Genomic DNA, 17279 nt, shown 5'->3' on the forward strand with positions numbered 1-17279 from the left:
AACTTTCTCTCTCTAGCTTTCTCTCTCTAGCTTCCTCTCTCAAAGTTGTGAAAATGACAAGAGTTCCAAAAGTTCTAAACTAGAAGCCCTAGAGTTCTATTTATAGGCCAAGGCATTTAATGAGGAATCTCATTAATTACAATTATGCCACATTGCCTTTTTTACTAACTATCACTAAATATAACACTGTAACTCTCGTTTTCTTCGGTTTTCAGCTACGGACTAGATTGATTGAGGCGATAGACAGATAATGCACTAACAGCTGTCGAGGGGTCGGGCAATCCACTTGTGTTCCTTTTCTTGTATTTATGTTAGATTTAGCTGCCTTTTTGCTTCTTTTGTTAATTTGAGCTCATTTAATCCTGAAAATACAAAAGGAAGACAAAAACACACTTTTTCCAACATTAGTACTTAAAAAGGGTTAGTTTTATACCTCATTTGATGTAATTTATATGTTGCATTTTACACACATCAAATATCCCCACACTTGAACTTTTGCTTGTCCTCAAGCAAAACTCTTTAGTATGTGACTTACACTCCCAAATGGAATGGGTAGAAGAGAAGGTTTTGGCTTGTCATAGAGTGTCGGGAATCCAAGATCTTTATTGGGTTTTATTTTTATTTATTTAGAATCCAATTCGTCATGATTTATTAAAAACTTTTCATAAGGTAAATTATTTATTAAGGCATAATATACCTTTCTAAAATTCCATTTATATACAAGTTCACATACCTCACGGGAGAAATCACCCACACTCGGCCGGAGGTGTATTTGTAGTGAATCACTCGAGAGCGGCTTGGAACTTATTCCTACCATAAGCTTGACAAGCAATCAATCCTCCTCCTTTTTAACTTTATACCTTTGTAAATATCAAGAGGACTTTTTGGGTGAAGGGTTAGGCTTGGGCTAAAGGTGGGTAGTTGGGTTAGTGGTTAGTAGAAAAGGGCGAAAGTCGTAAAAAGCGTCGGTTTTCGTAAAACATTTTGTTTTTGTGACTTTTTATTTTTAATGAAGTATTTCTTCAAACAAGCTTTTGTTTGAGGAGTTTTGTTTGTTTATTTCTAACTTCATTGTAAATATATATATATATATATATATATATATATATATATATATATATATATATATATATATATATATATATATATATATATATATATATATATATATATATATATATATATATATATATATATATATATTTGTCACACGAAAACCAAGCTTGTTACTAAAATAAAGGGTAAAAATAAAAAGGTTTTTTTGGTGGGTAAAAAGAGTTTTTGGGGTTAAGAAATGGAAAGGTTTAGGCTCAAAGGGGCTAACTAGGGGGAGTTTTTGGGTAGGTGAAAAGAAAAATAAAAATAATGGTTTTGAAAGAAAAAGGGTTAGTCCTAATGCCTCCATCATTTAGTTACTTGGGTTTAAGTTGGTAAGGACCGGGAATGAATTGTCGTGGCAAGTTCTAGAGTCGTAAGAACCAAGCGGCTATTCACACAAGAAACGAAAAATGAGCATTTAGCGTAAAGATGTATATTTGTATGCTCAATAAAGGCTCAAAACTCACTTTTGTGGGAATGGGTTTTTATGTGATCAAGTATATATAATCGAATTTTAACTAAGCTTGTCATGCCGTTTCATAATTTTCTTATGTTGGTTCTTTTTATCACGACGCTATCGGTTGTAAACTCGTAAAAATATAACCTTGTTAGTCTTAGAATTCCCAGCTTAAACTTTAGACAAGTAGAAAAAAATGAAAATTTTTGAAAAAAAAATTGTGGTGATTAGCGGTTCCAATAGAGTTTTGTGTAAGGCTTGTTATTAGGACTTGCAAAATTCAAGGTTTTAGCATCCCCCCACACTTAAATTACACATTGTCCTCAATGTGTCCCAAAAATAGATTTTTAGGTTGATTGAATGTGTAACATGGTGTTAAAAGCAAAAATTTATGTTATTGGCAGTCTGGACACGGGCCCGTGGGGACCGGGCACGGCCCCGTGTTCAGGTGCCAGTAACAATAATTAAAGAAAAGAAACAGAAGCCTGGACATGGGGCTGTGTTCGGTGAACACGGCCCGTGTCCAGTTACCTGAACTGGGCATTTGTCTGCAGGGTGTTCAGCACGGGGCCGTGTTGGCTGGGCACGGCCCGTGCTGAACTTACTGTAATGGAGAAATTGTTGTCGGGTGGCCTTGTTTTTGTGCATGGGGCCATGTTTCTCGTTTCCCTTTTCATCCTCGACCACCATGAGTGTGTTTTATTCCTACACATTAAAACTAAAATATTAAACTTAAACTAAGGATAGTTCCGCGGATTGCCTCTGTGGTGCGCCACGTTTATAAGGGTCCTTGGCTAGACCCAAGGCAAGGTTATATGTTTTCTGAGCGGGATGTTTTGCTTCCCATGTTACACCATCGGAGAGCATCATCCAAACTTGAATCAATAACCTTCATGTAATTGACCGGGTCATCGTCCTCTATTCTCTTCCCAACCCCGAACTTTACTTCATCGTCCCCATACTTTAAAGTGAGTGTTCCGTCATTCATGTCTACCACTGCCTGTGCGGTGGCGAGAAATGGTCTCCCTAGTATGAGGGGGACTTCGGTGTCTTCTTCCATATCGAGTATGACAAAATCGGCCGGGTAGACGAAATTGTCGACCTTGACTAGGAGATTTTCAATGACACCTTGCGGGAATTTGACGGATCGATCAGCAAGTTGTATGCTCATTTTTGTAGGACTCATTTTTCCTAGGCCGAGTATTTTGAACATTGATGTGGGCATGAGGTTAATGCTAGCCCCGAGGTCGGCTAGTGCATTACGAACGGGGAGTCCCCGATCGAGCAAGGAATTGTGAAGCTTCCGGGATCGATTTTCTTTTGGGGGAGTTTGTTGAGTACGAGGGCAGAGCATTCTTCGCCTAAGTTAACTAATTGCAATGTTTCAATTTTCTTTTTATGAGTGAGGAAGTCCCTCATGAACTTAGAGTATTTAGGCATTTGGGTTAGGACATCAATGAAAGGAATCTTGACATGCAATTGTTTTAGTAGACTTTCGAATTTTACGAATTGATCATTGGTCTTTTGACGGATTAACCTACCGGGGTACGGAACTCGAGGAGCTTTGGTAGGCTCTGGTGAGGGAGGGGAACCCTTCTCTTGTAGGGGCGGCGTTATGGTCTCCTCGGTAGGCGGCGGGCCTTCCGTAGGACCCACGGTGCGGTTCCGTAATGTGATGAGATGAACTTGCGCTTTTGGGTTTGTTTCGGTATTGCTTGGTAACGAGCCTTGTGGTTTCTCGGAGAAATTTTGGGCTAGTTGACTTATTTGTTTTTCGATGTTTTGAATACTAGCTTGTTGATTTCTAAAATTTGATTCTAATTGTAGAAACCTCTCTAAGTTTTTCTTTTCAGTGTCGGAGATGAGGCGAGATATAGTATCTTCAAGCCTTTCTCGTCCACCTTGTTGTTGAGGGAAATTTTGTGACTCATTTCTTTGTTGTTGAAAGTTGGTTTTTTGATTTTGTTGGTTACTACCATTGTCGGGTTCTCTCCAACCAAGGTTAGGGTGGTTTCGCCATCCTTGGTTGTAGGTGCCCGTTGGAGGACCCGACGGCCTAGGTCTATTATCAATGTAGTTTACCGATTCTTGTTGATCGTCTGTTTCTTTCATACAACTCCAATTTTCATGTGGCCCACCACATCCCTCACAAGCCATAACCGAGACTGTTTTTGTCATTTCTAACTTTTTAATTTTAGAAGAAAGGGCCTCGATTTGGGCTTGTAAAGAGGTGTTTTCATCAACCTTATGGACGCCCAGGGCAATAGATTTATTGCCTCGGGGAGTGTGCCATTGGAAATTGGTTTGAGCAATTTCCTCAATTTGATTATATATTTCATGCGGGCGTCGATTACCTAAAAGTCCCCCGGAGCTAGAGTCAACTGTTTGTCTTGTGTGTGGCAACAACCCATTATAGAAAGTGGATACTTGTTGCCATGTCGCAAGACCGTGATGAGGAGACTTTCGCAATAGCTCCTTGAACCTTTCCCAAGTTTCATATAAGGATTCCCCGTCCTCTTGTGAATAAGTATTAATTTCAGTCATTAATTTAGCCGTTTTAGCGGGAGGGAAATACTTATATAGAAATTTTTGGGCTAGTTCATCCCAGGTGTTTACCGATCTAGCTGGGAGGGCGTTAAGCCAAGCTTTTGCTCGGTCTTTTAGTGAAAACGGAAACATCCGGAGGCGGATGGCGTCATTTGATGCTCCATTGATCCGAAAAGTATCACATATTTCTAAGAAATTAGTAATATGTAGATGGGGATCCTCGTCCGCAAGCCCATGGAAGGTTGCAGAGTTTTGAAGCATCTGTATCAAATGCGGTCGAAGTTCGAAGTTATTGGCTTCAACATTCGGTGCATTGATAGCGGCGCCGAGATTACCTACGGTGGGTCGTAGATAATCCATGAGAGTACGTTGGTCCGCCATTGGAAGTGGGTTCCCCGAAATTTTCTCTTGGTTTTTGGCTTTTAGTCTTTTTCTGAGAAAGCGTTCGGGTTCTTCTAGAGGTTCTTTTATGTCCTTATTAGAACTGGAGCTCATACACTACGTAGGGGTGGCGTCTGGTTCGAAGTCCTGCAACAAAAACAGAAAAGAATGCTGGTCAGAAGGTTCACCACGGCCCCGTGCTCAGTGAACACGGCCCGTGGTCGGAGTTACAGTGATTGTTTTCCAGATCCCAGTTACTGGAGAGTTGGACGCGGCCCCGTGTTGCACCGACACGGCCCCGTGGTCAGCCTTCTGTAACTTGGAAAACTAAAAACTGCGAGTAACAACGCTGGGTACGGCCCGTGTCCGACCAGGCACGGCCCGTGCTGAGCTCTGCAGAAGCTGAAAAACTAAGAAAATCCTAAAAAATTAAAAAGAAAATAAAAAAAAATGATTAGGCCGTTGATTCCTAACTTTCTAAAAATCCTTGTGTCCCTGGCAGCGGCGCCAAAAACTTGATGCGTGTGTAGTGGAATATAATTTAGATATATATTTTAAGCCCTTTTTACACTTTTTAGCCAAGTTTTAAATTTATAAAACACGATATTTACTAACACTAAACACACATATGGGCAAGTGCACCCATCGTGGACGTAGTATAGTGTTGGTAAGATACCGAGGTCGTCCAAGGACACAAGAACTTTTAGTACCGGTTTATCCTCAACGTCTAATCAAATCAAAATGTTAGAAAAAGATTTTTAAACTAAGAAAATAAAACTAGCTAAATGTTGAAAAATAAAAATAAAAATAAAAACAGATAGACAAGATGAATCACTTGGATCCGACTCGTGTATTAGTATAACCTTTGATTATTTTCGCACTTTTGCACTTGTTTAAGAGATTATCTTAGTTATTGTAGTAGGCCCCTCATTTAAAGGCGACGTTACCCTCAACCCAGTAGTTTGAGTCAGCAAGGATACAATCCTAAAGGGTCGGATTATTGAAAGATAATGAATTAAGTTATTAATGCAAATTATGGTAGGCCCCTCTTTTGGAGGTGACGTTACCCTCAACTAAGTAGTCTGAGTCAGCAGGGATACAGTCCTAAATAGCCGGATTATAGTATTAATAGTAGTTTACTTATAAGGGAGTCAAAGAGTTTGGATCCCCGCCATCCAATACCTTTGGGTATTGAAGGAGATCCTACTAAATTTGACCCAGGTCCCTTGCAGGACCTCTAAACGCTGAACAAGGGCAAGACCCTTACCAAACCGTTCCCTTAACCCCCGACCAGGTAGCCAACATACCTCCATATAGACCGTGGAGATATGAATGGTGAAAATATTTTATTTTATATAGACAGTAAAATAATGCCAAGACACCACGGACAAACGATAAGGAAAAGTCACCTTCAACATAAGAAACTAGTTATTAAAGTCATTAATACAAAACCAAATAAAAAGTGCAAAAGATTAAAAATAAAAAGTATTATACTAAACACTTGTCTTCACCAAGTGATGTAAAAGACTTAGGCAAACATGGCCTTGATTGTCAAGAACTCTTACGATCAATCTTGGATCCCGAGACTACTCACACACTCTATGATGGACAATGGATGATGGTGTTGTGATGGTGGTGGGTGGTGGATGAAGTGTGAGAGAGGTGGTGTGCCAAGGGATGAGTTGAAATGAATCCAAGCACTCCTATTTATAGGCTGAACAGAGGCCTGGGCACGGCCCCGTGTCCGCTGGGCACGGCCCCGTGCCTGTCAGACACTATCTCTCATCATTAATTGTAATTCGCAATTACAATTAATGCGCCTGCAGTACTTTGGGCACGGCCCCATGGTGAGCAATAGAAGCTTCTACAGGTTTGTCTTTTCTGCTGCTTCTTGGGCACGGTCCCGTGCTCGCTGAGCACGGGGCGTGTTCAGTCTTCTGCCTTCTCTGTTTTGCTTGGGAGGATGCTGTCGAGGGGTCGGGCAATCCACTTTTGTTCCTTTGCTTGTATTTATGTTAGATTTAGCTGCCTTTTTGCTTCTTTTGTTAATTTGAGCTCATTTAATCCTGAAAATACAAAAGGAAGACAAAAACACACTTTTTCCAACATTAATACTTAAAAAGGGTTAGTTTTATGCCTCATTTGATGTAATTTATATGTTGCATTTTACACACATCAATCACTCTTGTGCTTGTATCCGGTCTATGGTCTCAAATGTATCAAAAGTCGCAAGTTCTACAATACATGACTAATGGTCCACTCAAACAAAGAAACATAAATATGTAATTCTATGATGTAAAAGTGGCTCAAAACCTCACATATATAAAGGGTATGGTATGTGACATGCATAATGTGCTAGTTTCTTAGGCGGATTATTCCCAAATAACCACCCGCTAAATACCCGTCATTTTATTAATTTGAACTTGACCATGACTGTAGGATCGGATTCTGACCCGAACGAGTCAATCAGAGGAGTTTGATCAGATACAGGTGCGGAAAACAAGTACCCGATGTAAAAACAGCTAGATATTCTCTTAAATCTCTTTTCTGATTAATTTGACAATGTTTACATTCAGTTCTCACACCGGCAGCACCTCGGTATGGATATCAGAAAGTTACAAATGAGGTCCTCTTTTGCGGTATTTATAGTCCAGGTAGGTTCCCTTATACGGACATGTCCGTATAAGCGGACCTGACGTATAAGCGGACCTCCCATGTCCGTATAAGCGGACCTGATCTATAAGCGGACCTCCCATGTCCGTATAAGCGGACCTGTCGCAAAAGAGGATCTCCTATGTCCGTATAAGCGGACTTGACACAAAAGAGGATCTCCTATGTCCGTATAAGCGGACCTCCTCTCTACAACACTTAAACTCTCCAGTTTTCTCGTAAAACGCGCCCTAATCTATACATTACAATGAAAGACTCGATCTAAGACGAAATCAACAGATGTAGTGCACCAACAGACTCCCCCTCAGATGTTGATGGAGTCGACTATCGAGTCACAACAATGCTGTATCTTCACATCTACAGTCTTGATCAGTCTCTGGGCTTTTCTTTCTCTCTATCTTCAGACTCCCCCTCTCGATTTACTGGTATTCCTTTGTTCTTTAGTAACATCTTCAGGATCGTTGTCTGGATTTTCATCTAACAGCTTCTCATCTTATCCTGTAAAAACTCTACCTCAAAATAAATTTCTTTCACATATATATTTCAAACATATAACCCTGCACCAATTCAGACTCTCCTTCAAAACAAACACAGATTTTGATGAACCACTTGAAAGGTTAGATTATGAAAACATTTAATTTCACACAAACACTCCCCCTCAAATATTGCTCATCATGTTTAGCACTCGGAATTTTGAAAATCAGCTATTCAACATCAGTTGTCGAAAATCTTTTTGACTTTTTCAAAAATTTATGCTAAAACACACTGAAAATCTTTTTGGATTTTGAAAGAAAGAAACCTGTAATGCAGTAAAGAAAATATTTACAGACAATATTTTTGTGAGTTCGTGTAAGAGGATCATATCAGTTTATGAGACATGTCACTAACACCGTTAAGCTTGATTGCATTTTCAGTTCAAAACAATTCACCTAGATTGTCAGTATATAGGTCCACTGAAATTTTCACACAAAGTTCAACTGATCCGAGATACGATATTAATGTCTTAAGAACTTAAACTTATCCGTGTGTCTCACTACTTGAATATACTCCCGTATCCAGATCCCAATATTCAGTCTTACAGGTGAGTATACCACAGATGATATCTGTTCAGGGGTTAAATGCAAAACCGTGAGAGCTCAGGTCAGAACTTCCGTTCAGCAGAGAGATGACGGCTCGAATTTTGGTGTGTCCCCTTTAGAGGATCTTTTGATTACAACAGCAGCGACTATCAATTTTATTGTTTCATCAGCTTGCTGAGGGCGATGCTGTGTTTCAAGCATTTGCGGAAAGCATTATCCGGGGACTAGGTCAGTACTTCCATACAGCAGAAGTCCCGGGATAATACCCCAGATATCACTGAGCATAAAGACCTAGTATCTCAGAATAAGGGACCTATCAAACAAGATTTCAGGGGTTACCTATATATCCAAGTTTGTGTTAACCCACAGAACAAGCAAGTTTGAAATTTAGTTTATATCTCATCACAATTTACTGAATGTGTAAAAACCTACTGACACATCTGCAGTGAGATTGTTTATCACATATTATCTATCCAATTCTTTAGCATGTTGTGACAGCCTACTGATGTACTATCATTTCCTCTTTTCACAACGAAACTCATTTTTGATTTTTATCATGTTTTGGCCTTTTCAAATTTTTCAAATGTTTTTGGATTTTCTGAAATTTCCCTACTCCCCCTAAAATGCAAACACATTTCAAAGAAATTTTGAAAACTTCTAGACTCTTGACCCACTAGAAACATGAAAAGTAAAGCAAACTGTACAGAAACTTGACAACTGACATCGAATCACATCAAATCGCCATTCACTAGGCATAAACAATCTGAACTCCCCTTTTCAACAAACCATTTTCTCATTTAGATCTCAAAACACTCAAGTTTGTTTTAATCGAAATGATTTTTCCGGAAAATGAGTTTGTGTTTACCACTTTTAAGTTTACCACTTATGAAGCATGGGGATATGGTTCATCATTTTGTTTATCAATCTCATATGAATAATAAATCAAGTACAACTTAATGTCCCTGATTTATCATTTGCAGTTCAGAATCACTGTACCACTTGTAAATGTAAATTCTTCAAGGTATAACCACAAATACCACTTGTAGATCAAAAATACCACTTGTAGGTTTTACTGTAGGAATGAAACATCTACAGAAACCTCTTTACCACTTGTCAAATTATTCAGAAAGATGCCGATTCCTGCTTCTCAATTACCAACCTGGAAGCTCCGGCGTAATCCTTTAACCTGTAAACATTTAAACATTATTCAAAATCTTTCAAACAAACTTTTCAAACAATAGAATGATGCCGATTCCTGATCCACGAAATAAACTTGGGATCTCCGGCATAGTCCTTAGACTATCATGGAAAACAAACTTCCATTCAAGTCTTCTCAGACTTGATGGCTTTCAGTTATTGTGCAGTGGGGTTGTATGTTGCCTTTTTAGTTGCGTAAAAGTCTTTAACCCCCTTTGCTCTCCCACTCAGCATTTTCCCAAAAATCTTTTTAACATTCCCGTTGAATGTTTTCTCGACATCAAAATCTTTTTTCTCATTATAAAACTGATTCGAAATCTCAGTTTTACCAACTTTCTTTTTAATCTCTTCAAACTTCAGTGATGGAAATTCTTCATCATTCACTGAAATTTTCTCCTCAACCTGTGGCTCTTCTGGCTTTGTGGAACCAGATTCATCGCCGACATTCACATCAACCTTTTTAGCAACCCACACTTGGTTGTCTTTCTCTTTCTTTTTGTAAAAATTCTTTTCCGAACACTCACCAACCTCATATTTAGAATTTTCAAAACATTTAAGTCTATCGGTTGGTGGTTCAATATCAACAACTTTTTCTTTTAGTTTCTGAGAAATTCCCTGTTTTGTTTTTGCATTTGCAGAACAGTTCCATGCAATGTGACCAGTTTCATTGCATCTGTAACAGGTATGAGTCTCCCTTTGATAAAACATTTCAGTTCCATTCTTCTTTCGCTCAGTGATGCGTGTGTAGTGTAATATTATTTTGATGAGTATTTAAGCCCTTTTTACACTTTTAGCCAAGTTTTAAATTTATAAAACACGATATTCACTAACACTAAACACTCATATGGGCAAGTGCACCCATCGTGGACGTAGTATAGTGTTGGTAAGATACCGAGGTCGTCCAAGGACACAAGAGCTTTTAATACCGGTTTATCCTCAACGTCTAATCAAATCAAAAAGGTTAGAAAAATGTTTTAAACTAAGAAAAATAAAAACTAACTAAAATGCTGAAAATAAAAATAAAAATAAAAACAGATAGACAAGATGAATCACTTGGTTCCGACACGTGTATTAGTATAACCTTTGATTATTTTCGCACTTTTGCACTTGTTTAAGAGATTATCTTAGTTATTGTAGTAGGCCCCTCTTTTGAAGGCGACGTTACCCTCAACCCAGTAGTTTGAGTCAGCAAGGATACAATCCTAAAGGGTCGGATTATTGAAAGATAATGAATTAAGTTATTAATGCAAATTGTGGTAGGCCCCGCTTCTGGCGGTGACGTTACCCTCGGCTAAGTAGTCTGAGTCAGCAGGGATACAGTCCTAAATAGCCGGGTTATAGTATTAATAGTAGTTAACTTATGAGGGGGTCAAAGAGTTTGGATCCCCGCCATCCAATACCTATGGGCATTGAAGGAGATCCTACTAAATTTGACCCAGGTCCCAAGCAGGACCTCTAAACGCTGAACAAGGGCAAGACCCTTACCAAACCGTTCCCTTAACCCCCGACCAGGTAGCCAACATACCTCCATATAGACCGTGGAGATATGAATGGTGAAAATCTTCTATTTTATATAGACAGTAAAATAACGCCAAGACACCACGGACAAACGATAAGGAAAGATCACCTTCAACATAAGTAACTAGTTATTAAAGTCATTAATACAAAACCAAATAAAAAGTGCAAAAGATTAAAAATAAAAAGTATTATACTAAACACTTGTCTTCACCAAGTGATGTAAGAGACTTAGGCAAACATGGCCTTGATTGTCAAGAACTCTTACGATCAATCTTGGATCCCGAGACGACTCACACACTCTACGATGGACAATGGATGATGGTGGTGGATGATGGTGTTATGGTGGTGGTGGGTGGTGGATGAGGTGTGAGAGAGGTGGTGTGCCAAGGGATGAGAGAGAATGAAGCCAAGCTCCTCTATTTATAGGCTGAACAGAAGGCTGGACACGGCCCCGTGCCCGCCTGACACTCTCTCTCCTCATTAATTGTAATTGCGAATTACAATTAATGCGCCTGCTGTACTTTCACCACGCCCCCGTGCTCGCTGGACACGGCCCCGTGGTGGGCAATGGAAGCTTCTACTGGTTTGTCTTTTCTGCTGCTTCCTGGGCACGCCCCCGTGTTCGGTGGACACGGGGCGTGTTCAGACTCTGTTTCCTTCTTTTTGCCTTGGGAGGTGCCGTTGAGGGTCCGGGCAGTCCACTTTTGTTCCTTTTCTTGTATTTATGGTAGAATTAGTGGTCTTTTTGCTTCTGTTGTGATTTTGAGCTCATTTCATCCTGAAAATACAAAAGGAAGACAAAAACACTCTTTTTCCAACATTAGTACTTAAAAAGGGTTAGTTTTATGCCTTATTTGATGTGTTTTATATGTTGCATTTTACACACATCAAATACCCCCACACTTGAACTTTTGCTTGTCCTTAAGCAAAACTCTTTAAATGTGGCTTACACTCCCAAATGGAATAGGTAGAAGAGAAGTTTTTTTTTTAGCTTGTCCTAGAGTGTCGGGAATCCAAGGTTTTTATAGGTTTTATTTTAAGTTATTTACAATCCTATTCGTTATGATTTATTTTGAACTTTTCACAAGATAAATTACTTATTCGGGCATAACATGTTTTATTAAAATTCCATTTATATACAAGTTCACATACCTCACGGGAGATCACTCAACACTCGGCCGAAGGTGTATATTTTAGTGAATCACTCGAGAGCGGCACGGAACTTACGTCTTTCCATAGGCTTGCCAAGCAATCAATCCTCCTCCTTTTTAACTTTTTACCTTTGTAAATATCAAGAGGACTTTTTGGGTGAAGGCTTGGGTTTAAAGGTGGGTGGTTGGTTAGTGGTTAGTAAAAAAATGGCGAAAATCGTAACAAGTGTCGGTTTTCGTAAAATACCTTGTTTTTAGTGACTTATTATTTTTGAAGTATTTCTCCAAACAAGCTTTTGTAGCTTTTGTTTGTTTTTGACTTCATATAAGATTTTTTTTTTTTTTGATGTCACATGAAAGGGCAAGTTAACGAAAAACCGAGCTTGTTACTAAAATAAAAGAAAAAAAAATGAAAAAGGTTCTTGGTGGGTAAAAAAAAAAAAATTGTTTTGGGGTAATGAAATGAAAGGTTTAGGCTCAAAGGGGTTTTCTAGGGGGATTTTTGGGTAGGTAAAAAAAAATGAAAAATAATGGTTTTGAAAAAAAAATAGTTAGTCCTAATGCCTCCATCATTTACTTACTTGGGTTTAAGTTGGTAAGGACCGGGAATGTATTGTCGTGGCAAGTTCTAGATTTGTAAGGACCGAGCGGCTATTCATACAAGAAACGAAAAATGAGCATTTAATCTAAATATGTGTATTTTTATGCTCAATAAAGGCTCAAAACTCACTTTTGTGGGAATGGGTTTTTAATGTGACCAAGCATATATAATCGAATTTTAAACTAGACTTGTTATGCCGTTTCATAATTTTCTTATGTTGGTTCCTTTTTTATCACGACGCTATCGGTTGTAAACTTGTAAAAATATAACCTTTTTAGAACTTGTTCTTCCCAACTTAAACTAAGACAAGTAAATAAAAAAAAAGAAAAAGTTTTTTTGAAAAATTTGGGGTGTTTAGCGGTTCCAATAGAGTTTTGTGTAAGGCTTGTGTTTAGGATTTTGCAAAATTTCAAGGTTTTAGCATCCCCCCACACTTAAATTACACATTGTCCTCAATGTGTCCAAAAACAATATTTTTGGTTGATTAAAATGTATAAAAGTGTGTTAAAAAGCAAATATTTATGTTACTGGCACTCTGGACACGGCCCCGTGTTCACCGGGCACGGCCCCGTGGTCAAGTGCCAGTAACAAAAATTTCAGAATTGAAACAGAAGCCTGGACACGGGGGCGTGTCCGCTGAACACGGCCCGTGTCCAGTTACCTGAACTGGGTGATTTTTCTGCAGGGGCTCAGCACGGGGCCGTGTTGGTTGGGCACGGCCCGTGTTGAGCCTTCTGTGGTGGAGATTTTTGTCAGGTTGCTCTGTTCTTCATGCATGGTTCCATTTTTTCTCGTTCCCTTTTTCATCCATTACCACCATGAGTGTGTTTTATAACCGTCAATCATAAAAACCATCATAACATTGCAAATCATAGAGAGATATTACATAAAGATAAAAACTACATAGATATTAAGCTTATGGAGTTCTAGCCCTATGTTTTATTTTAATTTAGCAAAATTTCCAAGAAGATACTAGTCTTGGTTAGATAAGGCTTTGTAGAACTCCTCCTTTCGGGTACGGTTCTCCTCATATGTCGGCAAGCCACTCCTCTACCTCCCTTGGGAGGAGAAAAGAGGGCTCATTTGCATTGGTTTGAGGAGTTTCAACTTCCGCTGGGACCTCTTGTAGGTTTTCCATAGGAGGTTCTGCGGGAAAGTCTCCCCACCCGGTAGGGTTGTTAACACCGAGTGCCAAGTTCCAGTCTTGTTGTGGAAGGACTGGTTCCATAGGGGGTGCTACCAAAATGTTTAACCTTTGGTGCAAAAGGTTAATTTCTTGGAAGCTGCTTTCAAGTCCCATTGTAAGATCGTTAATACGGTCAATAAGGACCTCCTCCACTGACGTCATTTCGTCGAGAGCTTCCCTTAGCGCTATAACGTAGTGCACAAGTGTAGCTTCAACGGAAGGCCTCCTTCCCCTTCGGCTGTTTGAGGAATGAACGGATGATGTTTCGCTGTTTTCACTCGCCATTCTACGAAAAATAAACCAAAAGCAGTTTATATGACGAAACAGTTTCTGGACACGGCCCCGTGCTCATTGAGCACGGCCCCGTGTTCATCTTTCTGCAGAATTTTGGAGCAAGGAATCTTGGGTTTTTAAGTTATTTTCTGAATTTATGCAAGCTTTTTGTCAGTAAATAACTCTAAACAATGTTACATAACATGTTTTTACCAAGATTCTATGATCAAAACTCATTGTTCCCTACCACAAAGATTGAAAATCCAAGCTTTTCATGGTAGTTCTTGAAGGAAGATGAAGAAGAAGGAAATGTCTAGAAGAGGAAAGGACAAGATGGGTTGTTGGAAACTTCTTTTAGACTTACCTAGGATTGTTTGAGAGAAGATTCCTTCAAATCTCTGTCCCCAAGTTGGTCCAAATGTGCAGGATTTTTGGCTGCATTTATAGAAAACGACAGCCTGCTGGACACGGCCCCGTGTCCGCTGGACACGGCCTCGTGTGCAGATAAAATTCTGACACAGTTTGTCCGTATTCTGACATTCTGATCAGAGGAAATCTTTTGGTGGACACGGGGGCGTGTTGGCCGGGCACGGCCCCATGTCGGAAAGCTGTCTTATGAAGTTTTGTCTTTACTAAGGAGTTAATCTATATCGGGTGGCTCTTGACTTGTTGGAACAACCCCATAGTGCCTAAGATACCTTAATTGTCCTATACTAAGGCGAGAACGCAAGAGGTTGTCGGTGAGGGTAATTCCTATTTTCATTCTAGGTGGACAAGTCCAACCCTTTCCCGGGCTCTCGTTAAAGAAGGTGTATGCCGAATCGCTCAGGTCTATGTATGCACCGAACGAAGTCGATGGGGAGTCCTTCACGGCACAATCGGCACAGGGACGACTATCGTCCGCGTCTTGTCTAGGTAAGAAGGTATTTTTGGGAGCAGCGAGGTTGTCGGAATGCGGTTCCAACATTTCCTCATGGTCATCATCTTGGGATGGATCTAAAAAATCCTTCCTAAGTTCTTTTGACCAATTGAGAAGTAGTTCTTCTAGTTGAAATAGCTCGTCAAGGAGCATTTCTCCTAGAATATCTGGTTGGGCGCATTCGAGGGAGAAATAGTGCTTATTTTTACTTTCGCCCCTCTTAAGGTTACAAGGAATCGGTGGGTCTATATAGTGGGGCCTATAAGTGAGGAAGAAACATTTTAATTCCTCATGTTCGCCTCCACATATTCGACACCACAAACCATAAGAGTGCCGAAAGTAAAAAGAATTACTATCACTCATGTTTGTATCAGAAATTACCAACCGCCGGGATCTAACGGTTCTGTTTTCAGCAACTGAATCTTGGGCACGGGGGCGTGTTGAGTGGACACGGCCCCGTGTTCAGCCTACTGTCTGACTTAAAACAGGATTGCCAGTTCCAATGATTGAGCACGGGGCGTGTTCAGCAAGCACGGCCCCGTGTTGAGCTCTGCAGAAGCTAAAAATCTAAGAAAAAATCCTAAAAAATTAAAGAAAAATAAAAATATGATTAGGCCGTTGATTCCTAACTTTCTTAAAATCCTTGTGTCCCCGGCAACGGCGCCAAAAACTTGATGCGTGTGTAGTGTAATATTATTTTGATGAGTATTTAAGCCCTTTTTACACTTTTAGCCAAGTTTTAAATTTATAAAACACGATATTCACTAACACTAAACACACATATGGGCAAGTGCACCCATCGTGGACGTAGTATAGTGTTGGTAAGATACCGAGGTCGTCCAAGGACACAAGAGCTTTTAATACCGGTTTATCCTCAACGTCTAATCAAATCAAAAAGGTTAGAAAAATGTTTTAAACTAAGAAAAATAAAAACTAACTAAAATGCTGAAAATAAAAATAAAAATAAAAACAGATAGACAAGATGAATCACTTGGTTCTGACACGTGTATTAGTATAACCTTTGATTATTTTCGCACTTTTGCACTTGTTTAAGAGATTATCTTAGTTATTGTAGTAGGCCCCTCTTTTGAAGGCGACGTTACCCTCAACCCAGTAGTTTGAGTCAGCAAGGATACAATCCTAAAGGGTCGGATTATTGAAAGATAATGAATTAAGTTATTAATGCAAATTGTGGTAGGCCCCGCTTCTGGCGGTGACGTTACCCTCGGCTAAGTAGTCTGAGTCAGCAGGGATACAGTCCTAAATAGCCGGGTTATAGTATTAATAGTAGTTAACTTATGAGGGGGTCAAAGAGTTTGGATCCCCGCCATCCAATACCTATGGGCATTGAAGGAGATCCTACTAAATTTGACCCAGGTCCCAAGCAGGACCTCTAAACGCTGAACAAGGGCAAGACCCTTACCAAACCGTTCCCTTAACCCCCGACCAGGTAGCCAACATACCTCCATATAGACCGTGGAGATATGAATGGTGAAAATCTTTTATTTTATATAGACAGTAAAATAACGCCAAGACACCACGGACAAACGATAAGGAAAGATCACCTTCAACATAAGTAACTAGTTATTAAAGTCATTAATACAAAACCAAATAAAAAGTGCAAAAGATTAAAAATAAAAAGTATTATACTAAACACTTGTCTTCACCAAGTGATGTAAGAGACTTAGGCAAACATGGCCTTGATTGTCAAGAACTCTTACAATCAATCTTGGATCCCGAGACGACTCACACACTCTACGATGGACAATGGATGATGGTGGTGGATGATGGTGTTATGGTGGTGGTGGGTGGTGGATGAGGTGTGAGAGAGGTGGTGTGCTAAGGGATGAGAGAGAATGAAGCCAAGCTCCTCTATTTATAGGCTGAACAGAAGGCTGGACACGGCCCCGTGTCCGCTGGACACGGCCCCGTGCCCGCCTGACACTCTCTCTCCTCATTAATTGTAATTGCGAATTACAATTAATGCGCCTGCTGTACTTTCACCACGCCCCCGTGCTCGCTGGACACGGCCCCGTGGTGGGCAATGGAAGCTTCTACTGGTTTGTCTTTTCTGCTGCTTCCTGGGCACGCCCCCGTGTTCGGTGGACACGGGGCGTGTTCAGACTCTGTTTCCTTCTTTTTGCCTTGGGAGGTGCCGTTGAGGGTCCGGGCAGTCCACTTTTGTTCCTTTTCTTGTATTTA

The 17279-nt window shown here is 40.0% G+C and overlaps 1 non-coding gene across 1 annotated transcript; it reads left to right on the top strand.

The window, feature by feature from the left end:
- Positions 1–3998: 3998 nt before the first annotated feature.
- Positions 3999–4105, top strand: LOC118486119. The gene has a single exon (XR_004877975.1). It is a non-coding gene; the product is annotated as a small nucleolar RNA R71 (small nucleolar RNA).
- Positions 4106–17279: the final 13174 nt, after the last annotated feature.

The sequence above is a fragment of the Helianthus annuus genome, chromosome 13 (assembly GCF_002127325.2).
Source record: "Helianthus annuus cultivar XRQ/B chromosome 13, HanXRQr2.0-SUNRISE, whole genome shotgun sequence".
NCBI classification, from domain to species: Eukaryota; Viridiplantae; Streptophyta; class Magnoliopsida; order Asterales; family Asteraceae; genus Helianthus; species Helianthus annuus.